The 13,709-nt window shown below is 39.3% G+C and overlaps 1 protein-coding gene across 6 annotated transcripts in view; it reads left to right on the plus strand.

The window, feature by feature from the left end:
• Positions 1-13,709, plus strand: part of PIK3CB (phosphatidylinositol-4,5-bisphosphate 3-kinase catalytic subunit beta) — an 82,668-nt gene that overhangs the window by 31,948 nt on the left and 37,011 nt on the right. For 5 of the 6 annotated variants that reach the window (XM_057377494.1, XM_057377496.1, XM_057377495.1 and 2 more), the window contains one exon: positions 7,490-7,607. The gene's annotated coding sequence lies outside the window, so the exon portion shown is untranslated. Of the gene's footprint in view, positions 1-7,489; positions 7,608-11,825; positions 11,937-13,709 lie in introns of all 6 variants that reach the window. The other variant, XM_057377498.1, reaches the window with a different exon arrangement.

Consider the following 13,709-nt stretch of genomic DNA (forward strand, 5'->3'; position numbering starts at 1 on the left):
GGTTTTTGTTTTTGAAACCAACCACTCCCTTGCTTCTAGCCTGGGTTTAGTGCAAATTTGGGGTTCTTAAATTGTGAGTTGTCTTCCTGAAATTACACTTCATATTTTAAATATTTTTTCTATGAAGCTCACTGCCTGAAAGAGGAGGGAGTGGGAAGCAAGAGCAGATTAAAATGCACACTTCTGCTATCTAAAAGAGCTCAATGGATTTGCTTTTGAGTGTTGGATACAGCTGGAGGTAAACTGCATTTGTTAGGTGCTTGTATTTTTCCTTCATCAGCACAGGAACTATTCTTAGTGATTACTTCTACTTTCAGATAGTATTTACTGTAAACATGTTGTTAGTGAAGGAATGCTGTCATTATTTGTTATGTGGTAATATTTGGAATCAAACAGCAAGTTGGACAGCAGCACCAGCACCATGTCTTTAAAATAAACTTAGGAGGACACTGCTGTGCTGGTACATAGACTCTTGCAATCAACACTTTGTTTCTTTTAATCATAAAGAATGAATCCTTTCAAGTGATATTTGGAGCAGGGAGGGCAGTAGCCTCGTAAAATGGCTCATAATAATTACTGAAAAATTATTCAGTCTTGCTTTTTAACTCTGTGTTCTCATGTGTATAAATTCAAATATGAACACAACAAAAAGCAGAATTTGGGAACTAAATCGAAGTAAATTTGCATAGTTTCAGTATATTAGGCATTTCACACAATGTAATTGGGAAGTGAAACATAAGGACATGAGAGYAGTGAAGAAAATAGACTACACAGATCACAAGAAACAGAAATCACAAGTAGTCCTACTAATAACATGTCGAGTAACTGAGTAATTGTAATGGGATCTTCACAGAATCAGGGTGAGGAGTCACTGCTTCGTTTCTCTGTTTAAAGTGCAGGTAAATATTTATTCATTTARTAACTTTTGGGTGGAAGCAGTAGGGGTTTTTCAGTGGTTTTATATCTATGACACACTAGTGAGTAGAAAATGTACCAACAATAAGGGCTGAACACTCAGGTGCTCCTGAGTTCAGAGGAAATGCTTAGTCAGTGGTAATACACCTCGAGCCTTTCAGAGTTTAAGGAGAGAAATAATGAAGAAGGACTTCACAAACTTTAYAATGCCTGAAAATGGCTCATTAAATGAATATAAAATTTCTTTACTAAAAATGATGGTGTGGGGATAATTTTGTTCCAGAGAMGGTCATTGGAATTAACTCTAGATTCAGTGGTAGATTACAAAACAGAAGTATGGGWCATAATTGTGTTGTGATAGAAGACCAAAGAAACAAATACAGGAATTGCTGGCAATTAATGCCCYTGCCCTTGCCCCTGAGTCTTCTGTTCTCAAATACTGCTTTAGATGTAACGAAAATCCATGCAGAATCAAATATTTTATCACTGCTTGCAAGCTATTTTAGGATTTGGAAAGCTGAGTTTAGGTGGCAGGACTGCTGAGGATGTGCAAGGATTGCAGACAGGCTGGTTGGGGGTTCACTGACTCTTGCAAGCGTCTCTGTGGGTTTCACAAGGACTTGTGCWGGGTGGTTTTGTTTGCACCTGCCTAAACTGCTGCTCAATGGTTGTGTTAGCTCAGCTCAAGCCTTTGAGCTCAAATCCACAAGTGTAGGTGAGGACTTCTTGGAAGGGCAGCCCTGCTCTGTGCCCGCAGCTTCCAATTCTTCGCTTCTGTAAGCCACATGTAGTGAACCAGATTTAGAAAAGCTGCARTGCTGGTCTGGAGGYGAAAGTGATCTGTGGGCCCTGGGAWGAGTTACATCTTCACATGGATGAGTCTGTTCAGTGGGAACTATTCAATTCTTTGTCACCAGCTTTGGAGCTGCTGAACCGCCTGGGTAATCGCTTGTGCCCTGTGTTGGATCGGAACTGGAAATGAGCTGGAAAGTGCTGCTCACTTGACTCCGTGTTTATGGAGCAATATAAAACAAATCTAAGCACTTGTTTSTGAGTCATCTGAAATCATAAAAACACTGCTGTTTTTATAAAATGGTCACATGCAGCCTTGACCTTTGTGCTTTTTGAACTGTAGAGTACCAGAGAGAGTACATCCTCCAGCCCAGAGCCTCTCCTAGGATGTTTTCTTACTCTGCACTTGTCATGAGAGGTGATCAGTGCTGGCAGCCAGCCCTTGAATACTGAAGGCATTTGCAGGGTCTCCCCTAGCAGAGACTTTGCCAGTCTCAATCTCAGCTCACTGCCCTCAGATCAGAGAATGACTGTCTGCCTGACAGTGTGAGAGGAAAATTTGCTGTCTGCGAGCCTTTTTTTGTTAAGCTTTGTTAACAGTGATGTATTCCTCTTCTGCTTGGCCCCCAGAAGTGTTTCTTTTGAAGGTGACAGAGCAGGAAAAAACAGTTGAATCATTCTGGGAAAATAAAAAGAAAATATTTTTGTTTAGGCTTCTGTTTGTTGATCCTAAATAGTGCAGGTGATTCATTGTCATCTGGAACTATCTGTTGCTTGCTCCTTTAGCTGAAGGCCCTTCCTTTTCCAGAGCCCATAGTCTTTTTTCTTTTTACTGTAAGGACAAAGTATTGCAATTTGCCTCACAATTACAATCACATTGAGTTCTAAGATACAATTTGTAGGTGGGTTACTGGCTTACTTAACCTTGAGCACCATCRTGCAGGATACACCACTGTGAAAGAGGGACACACCTTAAACCCCCACCCCGAGATAAATGAAAATTAACTCACACCCTGTTAAAAAAACAGAATGTTCAAAATAACGAGGTGGTGAAAACTTRCAAGATCTTTTTGGTATTGTCTTGCAGTTCCTGAAAGGAACTCAGCAGCATGTGTGACCAAGTCAAAAAATGATTCATTGTAAAGCATATTAGTCTGTGCTTGTGTGAGGATAAATTTGTTTTACCCAAAACTGCTGGGCAGTGAAGGGGATTTCACAGAGGTGAGCCAGGGCTTAGTGAGGCAGCTCTCTGGGAAGAGTGAACAATGTTCCTCACAGGGTGATTCATTGTAGTGGGATACAGAGCTCCTGCCCTCAATCACACATGGGATAAATGTAATTACGGTTTCAAGTTCTTCTTGATGAACATATGACTGAATTTAGCTTCAAATAATGTTTTAAACTATTTGTTACTATTACTTTTTAACCTATATTTTTAGTTACTCAAGAAAATGCTAAGGTGTCACTGTTTTGTCCATATTCAAGAAGAAGGAAGGCTGTAAACTGACCTATAGTTGTGACATAGATGTCTTTTTGGAATTTATTTGGCATTCTGCAATKTATATCTCTGCMTTTTTTKTCTTTTTCTGTGGCTGTTCTTGTGCAATGRGAACTTGTAGCTCTATGCCTGTTAGGTTTTGGTTAAAAGATTTCATACAAGATAAGTGGGTTTCACATTTCAGAGAAGTCTGAGGCTTTTTGAAGGATACTACTGGGTTTTGACCAAGCACCAACCCCTGGGAAAATAGAACACGCAGAAGAATGCTGTCCTGTGTGTAGGTGTGCTGTCCATTGTCAGTGAGGTATCTGGTCTCCTGATATTACTACAGAAACAAATACCACCTTTAAAAGCCAAAAATGGTTTGTGGTGTTGAAGAGACTCTGGGCACTGCAGTTGTTAGAATGGTGCTGATATGGAGCTCTGCTGTCTGGATCAGTTTGCCCACAAACTCGACTAATATGTGAGAAATACTGCTTTAACTGATTTAAATACTGCTTTAAAGATCTAGGCTTTAACCTGCATTTTCAGCCTGTGCACTCGGGTATGCAGCATGTGGAAGCTGGAAGTTGCTGTCATTTAGGCAGATCTGCAGTGCTGCAAGTTTCTCTTTTTCTCACTGTTTTAATTCCTGAGTTGTAATGGCTTAATTACTAATGGTTAATGTTCTTGAAGAGTTTTATGTCTATTATTGTTGGAACATAAGACTGAGGACGATTGAGTTGCTTTATATTTCTCAGTATTTTTTTAATTTGAAGATATTTGGTGTATTTACTGATGGTTTGTCTTTTTTTGTCTCACACTTGTTGAGGTGGTGAGTTTCTTCATTGCTACAGCAAATAATTCAGTGTGACGTTCACTTGTCCAATCTTCAGCACTGTGGAGAGCATGAAGTGCCCAAGACAGCCTTGGGGTGGCCAAAGCTGTGAACCCAAAGCTCTAAAATGCCCCAGCTGAGTGCTTCTCTGTGCATCACCATCCTAAACATCTGCTACTGCTCTTCTGATGTATTCTCAGTGCTTTCTTCCAGAGTAAGAGGTTTGATTACAGAGAGGAAAATACCCAGGAAACTGTATATCATGTCATTCAACCCACCCAGAGATCCTTATCCTGAAGTAAACCTAGAGCATCCTCTCCAACAAATGGATTTTTTGTGTACTCTGGAAGAATTCAGAGAGCAGCCTGTCTGATGGGCCTAGAAATTATTACTGAGCAGAAGAYAATAGGGCCACAATTAGCCCAGTATAATTTCTGTGTGTCATCTTACATTGCTTATGAATGACTGGGGTTTTAGTTCTGTTTTTCCTTTTCTCTGACTTTGTGAGTGGACTATTTCCTTGGCTTGTAATTGTTTCTGTTTAACATTAGATGCCACATAGGAGTTGGGCAAAAGTTTCTCATAGATCTTCCCCCTTTCTTTCCTTGTGGTACTTTAAAAAAAAATTATTTTTGTCATACATCCATAAGTGTTTCTGTGGACATAGGGAGGTATAGAGGGTTGGTGCAGAACTGTAATAAGTTTTAGTGTATTGTCACAGGCATTTTGATTGCCASCACACAATTTTATGAGTGCTGAATTGCTTCAGAAAATTGTTAGTGTTTTTGAAAAAGTTAGTTATGATTCACATAAAGTCAGTATCTATGTAATGAGTGTGTAATTAAAGGATTAATGAAAATAATTATTTTGTCAAATGCAATTTCTCATGCAGAAGTTGCGAGCTGGAATTGAAAAGGATTTCTCTTAGGTCCCTGGTGGTACTGTCAGAAGTCATATGGGTGTGGGCCCAAGGTGGTTTGGTGGTGTGGTTTTGGCTGAGCTCACACTCAACAGACCCATAAAGGAGGCCCTGTTGGTAAAATSCAGCTGCCAGTTCTGTTTTTCCCATGCTCCCCAGAGAGGTGTGGTGGGGAAAGGAGATGTTCTCATTAGAGAGTCCAGTTTGTGAGGCAGTTGCTTCAAGTCTTTCTGGTCTTTATGYTCTTCCCAAAGATGACGCTGGCGTGTTTCTTACATAGTTGGGTTCCTCACTGGCTGTTGATGGCAGGTAAAAGGCAGGCAGAGTTTGTACCCTCTCTGTTAGGGGATACTGTCACCAGTCTTTGGAAAATTCTCCACTCATGGTGTGAAGGTGCAGTGTCCTGGCTGCCCACAGCATGATCTGCAGTGCACTGACCCCTGTTAACCCCTGCTCTGCTGCTCTGACAAACAGGAAAGATTGCTTGGTGAGAAAAATAAGGCTGCACACTCTTATCTTCTAACGAAGGCTGTTTCTCATGCTTGAACATAGTAGTGGGTGTTTTTCTGTGTTCTTTGAAATAGTTTATGGTCTGTAGGGCTGGCTGATCCCCCAGTTGGTTGCCGGAGGCCTGTGGTCAATGTCGTGTCTGAGCTGCACTGGAGACAAGAAGTGCTGTGAGAAAAGAGGGGAAACAGGACAGGGAGCTGTAGGGAAGTGAGAGACTGGGTGAGCACAGGAACTGTGACAGGAGCTATTCACAGGCTACTGGTTTTTTAAAGCTGTACTATTTATAGACCCTGGATAATTTGTGGGCTCCCACCATCTGATTTGTCAAGGATCTAGTTAGCCATTGACCTCAAGAAGGTTGGGATATCCAACTTTTAGTCAAATAGTATCCTGCTCTTGCCACAGGGTATGGTACTTCAGTCACACACTGTGCCCCTGTTTGAGGGGCACAGGTCATGCAAGATTCCTTCCCTGGGTGAAGTTCTGYAAGTCATGCCTGTTAGCTACAGTAGGGCACATTTCATACCCCCACCTAAGCTCCTGTCTGCTGGCCAGTTCCTTTTCATTCGGATTTTTGTGATTYCACAAGCACAAATATTGACATGGCCATAAAACATGAATTCCAGGTTGGTAGTTCAGCCTTGGTTCTGTGARATTCCCACTTTTGCTTTGTCCTTGCAATATCTAAATGGTATAATACTGTCTTCATTTTTCTCTAGTGTTTCTATTTGCCTATTTCCTACTTTTGGCTCCTAATTATTAAAGTAGGCATATTGCCTACTTTAGGTTCTTTTTAAGAGCTTTTGGCTCTTAATTATTAGAAGTTTCTGGACTAGTTCATGCCTCTGTAAATAAATCAAATACTCAACTCTGTGTGTAGATTGCCTTCTTGCAGGTGAAAACCCATTTTGGGATGACACCTCTGTGCACCATAAGGTTGTTTTCAAAAGGTTGTGCATAGAGCAGTAACTTAACTTTTTTCAGACTTAAGCAGGTGGGACAGCAACTATTTATCCCTCAAAGCTGCTGAAGAACTAAATTGCTTCAGAGGTGTCTACATGCCAGTTCTCAGAGGAATTCTGCTCTGTGTGGGACAGGGATGATGGCAGCCTTCTCTCTCCCCTGATCCCTGTACTGTGCTGAGTTCTTACAAGCACAGTGGGACCTTCTTTAGTGTGTGGTTTAGAAAAATAATTGTTTATGGGAAGTGCAGTGCAGTTACATGTCTTGTGCTTTGTGGCTTGGCCTACAAACCTGGAGATAATATCAATGCAAACYGATAGCACTGCTTTGTTCTCAAGGTGGGTTAAGTAGTTTTTGTTTACTTCTCTTTACAGAGCCCTTGACTTGCAAGGTAGAGCTAATGAGGATGATGTCTTGGCTCTGTGGAAATGTTTTGCCCTGTACATCTGCAGGGAGTTTGTTGTTCAGAGGAGACCCACTGACCCTTTCACAAGTTGAACTGTGAAAAGGAAGATGGGATCATTTGTGTCACCAACTCATATTCTCCTTAGTAGAACTACAGATAATATTACACTCTCAAAAAGAGAAACAAACCCACCAAAAAACCCCCCAAACAAACAAAAAAACTCCACCAAAATCACCTGATAGCCCAGTGGAAAAAGAAAATGTGGTTAAGATCATAAAGGCAACTCTGTCTTCCTTTTTTTGTCTGTAACTTCAATGGACATCTGCTGATCTGATTCAAATTCAGTATACAAAATTTTGGAAATATTTGTAGCAGCTAAAAATGTTTTCAACTAATTCATTATTATAATACTTACTAGAATAAATTGCATATTCTAATTATTGCTTCCCTTTTTTCCTTTTTGATAGCAGAGCATTTATGGATTTGCCATTCATTTAATTGTCAGATTGTGTAATGTGAATGTGGCACTGTAGTATTTGAAGACAATAAAAAGTACTGTGATTAATTAGGTATTTCTGCACAGAAAGTTTGGTGCYGCTTTTAAACCAAATACAAATTGCTGATTTTCTCATTTGGTCAGTTACATTATGTTGTGGTTCTTTYTTTTAGGTCACATTGAGGTCATCTCCCGGAATCTTCTGAAAAAACAAGAGTAATAGAAGAAAATGTTGAATAAAAGTATCTTTGCTACACAGTCAGACTGAGACATTGGAGTTGGTTCATTGGAGTAAGTATTGCAGGGTTGGGTGTGTTTTGGGTTGTTTTTTGTTATCTTTTCTTGTAAAGTCAGCATGGTTATTAGGCTATTATTGCATTTAACTTTGTTATAGTTGTATTAAAAAATAGGTGGGTGATGCTATACTCATTTCAGTTGATCCACTGGTAATGGATTCATGGATTCTCACTGAACCATCTTCCATCATGGAAGTAGTATCTTGTAAAATTTGGATGGGTTTCAGATTTTTCTCTTGGCTGCTCTKTATTGTGGCTATGTTTTTGAGTAGGGACTGGCCTGGTATAGGTGTCATTACATCTAAGCCTCTCTTGGCTGGTGAAAGTTGAAGCACTGCTTGTATTTTCCAGAGAATTTGAAAAGACACTTTTTTTTCTGTCTGTAGCTCTCCAGTCTGGGCCCTTTCTTAGTGACACTGATATTTTTGTTGTCACTGTTACAATATTTGTTACTGTTATAATATTCATCAAACTTACTTAAGATTTCAATTTATGGATCTCAGATACATCTTTTCTTCACTGTTTGCAGTTCACTTGTAACTTTTGTGAATTCTGGGCTGRCACGTCTCATTTATGATAAAAGAAGCCTCCCTACCTAATGCAGGGACTGTGGATTGCATCTTTTGCCACCAGAAAAATAAATAAACATTTAATGTGGATATGGTGTAATTCTTAATTTCTGTCTGCTTCATGTGCTTGAGACAAGATATGTAATCATGTTTCTGCCACTTTGCATCAGATTGTCAGATGTTTAAACATATTCTTATTAGAAACCGGGTTAAAAACAGCAAGTGCAAATTTTAATCATGCTGTGTGATTATGTGAGTGTAATTCTGCAGAGGTCACTGGAAATACTCCTGAATGCTTAGCTGGGAATGAAAAATATCTGGCCATTAGAACTGAAAGGGGTGAAAAGTGGTTTTAGTTTACAAGAAGTATATTTTGGCATATTGCTTTATTACCAAGAGGAAATGACTCCTCTTAGCTTCTTCTTTAAACACGGATGTGTATAGGGTCTGAAACCAAGTTAGACAATATAAACTTTTCATACTTGGTGTTTTTATCAAAGTGTTTCTAACTGCCAGAATAGTATATTTAGATTGACTGATTTCCTGCCTTAAAAAAATACTRTAAAATTTTCAATTAAATATGGGTTTAAAGAAGTTGTTTGTGTTAGTTCCCTTTCTCTAAGTGCTTGGAAGAAATGCTATACTTTTTAGTCAGCACATTTAAATTTACATCAGTTCCTGATCTAGGCCATATGTCAAGTTGCTGGTAAATATTCATGTGAAATGTTCTTGTAGCACCTGATTCTGAATTCTGACCCCTGAAGATTTCAGGAACTGTGTTGTTTGGAGTTATTTGTCTTTTACAGCCTTACTAGACAACACAGTAGAAATACAGGCACTTGCTTACAATGTCCCAAAACAAACAAAAAACTCTATTTGCTGCCTACACACTTATTTTGACAAGTTAATTATTAACTCTGGTAATCAAGTTACCAAAACAGATAGACAGTAAAGTTGAGCTCCAAAACAAATGAAGACTGTCCACTGGAGACAGCTTTAGTAATTTCAAATCATTATATTCAGGTTTATGCCAGACACAAAACTTGCTCCGGTGCTCAGTAGTCCTAAACTTGTGTTTCTTCCCACCTCCCAGCCCCTCCTTTTCTATTTTTTTTTTTTTTTTTTTTTTTTTTTTTTTTTTTTTTTTTTTTTTTTTTTTTTTTTTTTTTTTTTTTTTTTTTTTTTTTAGAGACTGAGTTATTGAGTACAGCTTAAAATTGAAAAATGTTTTGGACCCTTTTTTTTTGTTTTTAGTAGAACATTTGTGTGTACCTGTTTACATTTCAATCACCACAAACTATTTTACAATTGGATTTTTTAAATTAAAGTACTAAAAGCTTTAAAATAAAGTCTGAGTAGCATCTCTATTCACAGTTAAAAAGCCAGGTGCGCTTCTCATGAAATCATAGAAGCAGATGATGGATCTCACTGCTGGGGAAAAAGTCAGGCCCAGGATTGACTGCTGAAGGGGTGCTGAAAGCTCCAAGGGGAGCTGCATTTCTGGGATACTGTGGAGCCTCCATCCCTGGAGACTTGCAAAATTACATGTGCACACTCCTACACAACATGATTTGACTTTAGTGTTGGAGCTAATCTTGGGACCAGCTGACTGCCAGAGGTCCCTTTCAGGGTAAATGGTCTGTAATTCCTAGATAATCTGAAATACTTTTGGTCCTTATGGTGAATGGCCAGGGMTACTTTTTGCTTTATTACCATTAAGTTCATCACAAACGTGTTGCTTGAGTGGGATTTTTAGGATTAACTTTTTCTACAAAATGACACTTTCAACTTTCCTTTATGAATAAGTTCCATGAAAAAGGTATATAAAGTACATCWAAATATTTGCATTAGAGTTGATTGTTAGATTTCCTTCAATGCTTGGTCAGCATTGAATATTCCTGTCCATATAACAAGTGGCTGTGTAATGAGGGACATTGAAGCTGGTGTTGGAAGAAAAATAACTGCAAAAATCCTGGACAGATCATATAAGAAATAGGCCCCATCAGGAACAATGTCTAGCCTGATGAAGCATGTAAAATTTCTGTTTTCTTCCATTGAAGGGCATCTCTCTATCTTATAGGATCCATGGCATCTCTGTATGAGACTTAAGCACATCTGCTCATGTGTTTTGGTCTGTGTGCCCTCCTTGCAGGTGAAAATTTGACTCCTCATTAATTTTCCACTGGCTGTAATTATTTTACTCTTTCACCTCTCTCAGTAGATGCATACAATCTGTCTGCTGGAGAATAATCCTCTTTCCTAGAGGTTTTGATCAAAATACCAGAAATAATTGGAAAGTGAATATTTTAGACCCTGTGTGAAGAGGTATCTACATATAGGAAAACCTCAATTTCTGTTTTTAACGTTTTTTTCTAGTAGAATGTCATCCAGATGTAACATCTTAATAGCTGAAGGAAACAGTTGAGAGCTGGTGGGATTTGGTGGTCTAAATCTATTTGTAAAATTCCAAAGGAGAGGAAATAGTAATCATTTCTATGTTTAAATGTCTTATAAGTGGAATGCTTCCTTTGTGTTTATAGTGGAACAAAAAATTATTTTGAGAGGTAGAACAGACAAGGAAATACCAGAGTGCAGAACTAATACTGGTTTATTATTTCCTAGTTTTATTGTCAGATTATTTAGAAAACTGGTACAATTCTTTTTTAGCAATGGGGGTATAGGGCCCCTACAATTTACTTAGTACAATAAATCAATAAAAGCACAACTCCAGATTATTAGTGCATCTTTTTGGACTCAKGACTGAGACATTACGTAGTAGTTCTAATAATAGCTTGGGCTGTCAGAAAGCCAGGCCTTTAGGCTTTACTTTTGCCTGTTTTTTGAAATGTTCTTAAGAGCTGTCAAGTGGCCAGGCAGCCCTGAGGCTGGGAGAAGCTGTCACTCTGCCACTCCTCTGGCTTTTCTCTGCAGCCTCACCGTGCTGGCACAAGCTCGGTGCACCTTTATGGAAACAGCCTGACTCACCTGGGCTGAAATGACATCTTTGTTCTGGGTTATGCTTCAGCTCTTTCTCCTTTCCGTTCAGTCTGACTGTCCAGACCTCCTTCTTCCCTTGTGCCCCCTCCATTCACCTTGTTTGTTAAGCTTGGTTTTGTTTGTTTGTTTAAAGTATCCATGTGAGCATGTCGTCATTTAAATGTTTAGTTTATTCTTAGAACTGACCATACCCTAACATTCCATGCTAACCTCTCTCTAGTACATAAAGTATCTACAGTGCTCTRCAGTGTCAAAAGGGACTTATCTGGGCTGTGAACTCACCAGTTCTAATCTTTTCCTAAATCTTTAGTCTCAGTTGGCTGTCCTGGAGTGTGCTATATGGAATACATTGCTCCTCAGGTCAGGGGCCCACTCTGCCTGCTGCTATTGAAAATTTTCAAAAATGTCTAAGAGAGTTATTTTGAGATGTTTCTAAAGGTGAATCAACCAGATGATTTCTCACAGCCCAGTTGATGTAGAATACTGAATAACTGGCCTGGGTTTTTTTTCATTTGAGCTTTTCTCCTTCTTGTCTCCCCGACTCTGTTGGTCAAGGTGTCACATGAACTCTTAGTCACATGACAGTGCTTTTCTAATCTGCTGTTTTCTTCCATTCCTTTATATTCCCTCCCTTCTCAACCATGCAGAACTGCATTCCAGTGAGCTGAAAGGCAATGTCTTCTTGTAGTGTCCCCAGCTTCAGTGTGATCCAGTGGATGGATGCTTCTAAAGMCAATTCCACACAGTAATATTGAAATGTGAGTTCTTTCTTCTCCCTGCAACTCATGTTAATTGCACTATACAAAAAGATGGGTGAAACTATTTATATTTTAATGTGTTATGCAGGGATTTCAAGGTAAAGAAGAGGATGGTGGTAGTGAGAAGCTATTACATTACTGCTGATTTTTGTGTTCATTATGAATTATGTGCTGCCTGTGAGTTGTCAGAAGTCTATCAGAAGCCTGGGACTTAATTATCATGAATATTCTTTTGAGGGAGCAAAAGATGTGTGTTTTTTACCTGAGTATAAAGTAACAGGAATAAAGATTTTCCTTTTATCGTCGTTCAAGTCTGTAAGTCTTCTGAGTCTGGAATATCATTTTAGTCGTGTTGTTCTCTACATGTAGACTTGTTTTCTGGGGAAAAATGTTCTGAGGACAATCTCATTTGCAGCTAATTTTAAAACTAAAATTTTAGTATTCATTGAATACTAGAATAATTTTCATAAGAAGGGATGACTAGAGGTAATCTAACCTAACCATCTGTTCAAATGAATTTACTTAAAATTAAATTAAATTTTAAKTTGAAGCCAGTTAGCATGTCTACATTTTTTTTCATGCCTCTAAGTCCAGTGTAAGTCAATTGCAAATTCAGGTGCTCAGCATTTCTTGAAAACTGGGTCACTTTTATTTGGAGGCATTAATATCCRAGTAGAAACTGCGTTCATTGTGGGTTTAAAATCCTTACTTCAGTTTTTGAAACTTAGTGCATAATGCTGTGGTACACCAGAGGAATAAASCTACAGGAGATGAACAGGTAAAATAATCAGGGATCTGGAATAAAAAAACTCTAATGAAATTCTCTTTATTTGTGGAAAATTAGCTGTATTTCAGGAGGAGAATGAGAGAATATAGAGTTGATGGCTAAGAGACCACTCTTGGTACCAGTGTGAGCACTGTGAGGGAATGAGGCCTTTGCAAAGGGCCTTTCATGTTTTCCATACAGAGATATTTTTAGAAAACTAAATGGTGATATTTTTATTCTGATTTCTGGAGGAACCCTGACTAAATGGACACTTAATTTTCCATTCCATAGGGCCAGCTCATGTGGCAGTTGAACTAAAMTGCTGGGAAATATTTATAGTACCACATGATCTTTAAAAATAACTTTCCAGGCTGCTTTGTAGATGTCTTGAATTCTTAAAATCTTTACTATTGTAGATAGATAACCATGACATTCGTGGAGTGGGAAGATCTCAGCCTTGCTGATTTAGGCATTTGTATTTATCATCAAGTTGATTGTGTTTTATTTTTAGATTTGGAASCAGTTTGGATGGAAATTCACCTATGCAGGTGTAGAAGGCCARAACCTTCTGTAGGTTCCCTCTTTAGGGCTAAATAAGGATTCCCTTGGCACGGTGTGCAGGGGTTTCCATGGTCTGCAGTGGCACACAGACCACATTGGAGTTCTCAGTGCATTGTTTTATGCCCTGCTTGGCAYAGGAGATGCTTGCTCTTGTCACATTAAACCTTGAAACAAAACCTTGGTGGCAATTCCTCGTTAATCCCAATGCCATTCCTGTCCTGCTGCTGCAGGGTGAGGGCTGTGTTCCCACCCCACCCTCCTCCAGATCGGTGCCTGCTGCTCACAGGGTGAGGCTCCCTGGGCYGATGGAAAACTGGGGATGTTTGTTCCCATTGTGTCACTGCAGCGGGGATGGGAGGGGACGGCCAGGAAGGGGAAAAGCTGAACAGCACTGCTCTGGCTGTGGGCTGCTCTCAGAGTGAGCTGTGGGTGGAGTGGGGCAGGAG

This window comes from Malurus melanocephalus, unplaced genomic scaffold (genome assembly GCF_030028575.1).
Source record: "Malurus melanocephalus ecotype Western Australia unplaced genomic scaffold, MMel_1.1 scaffold_317, whole genome shotgun sequence".
Classification (NCBI taxonomy): Eukaryota; Metazoa; Chordata; class Aves; order Passeriformes; family Maluridae; genus Malurus; species Malurus melanocephalus.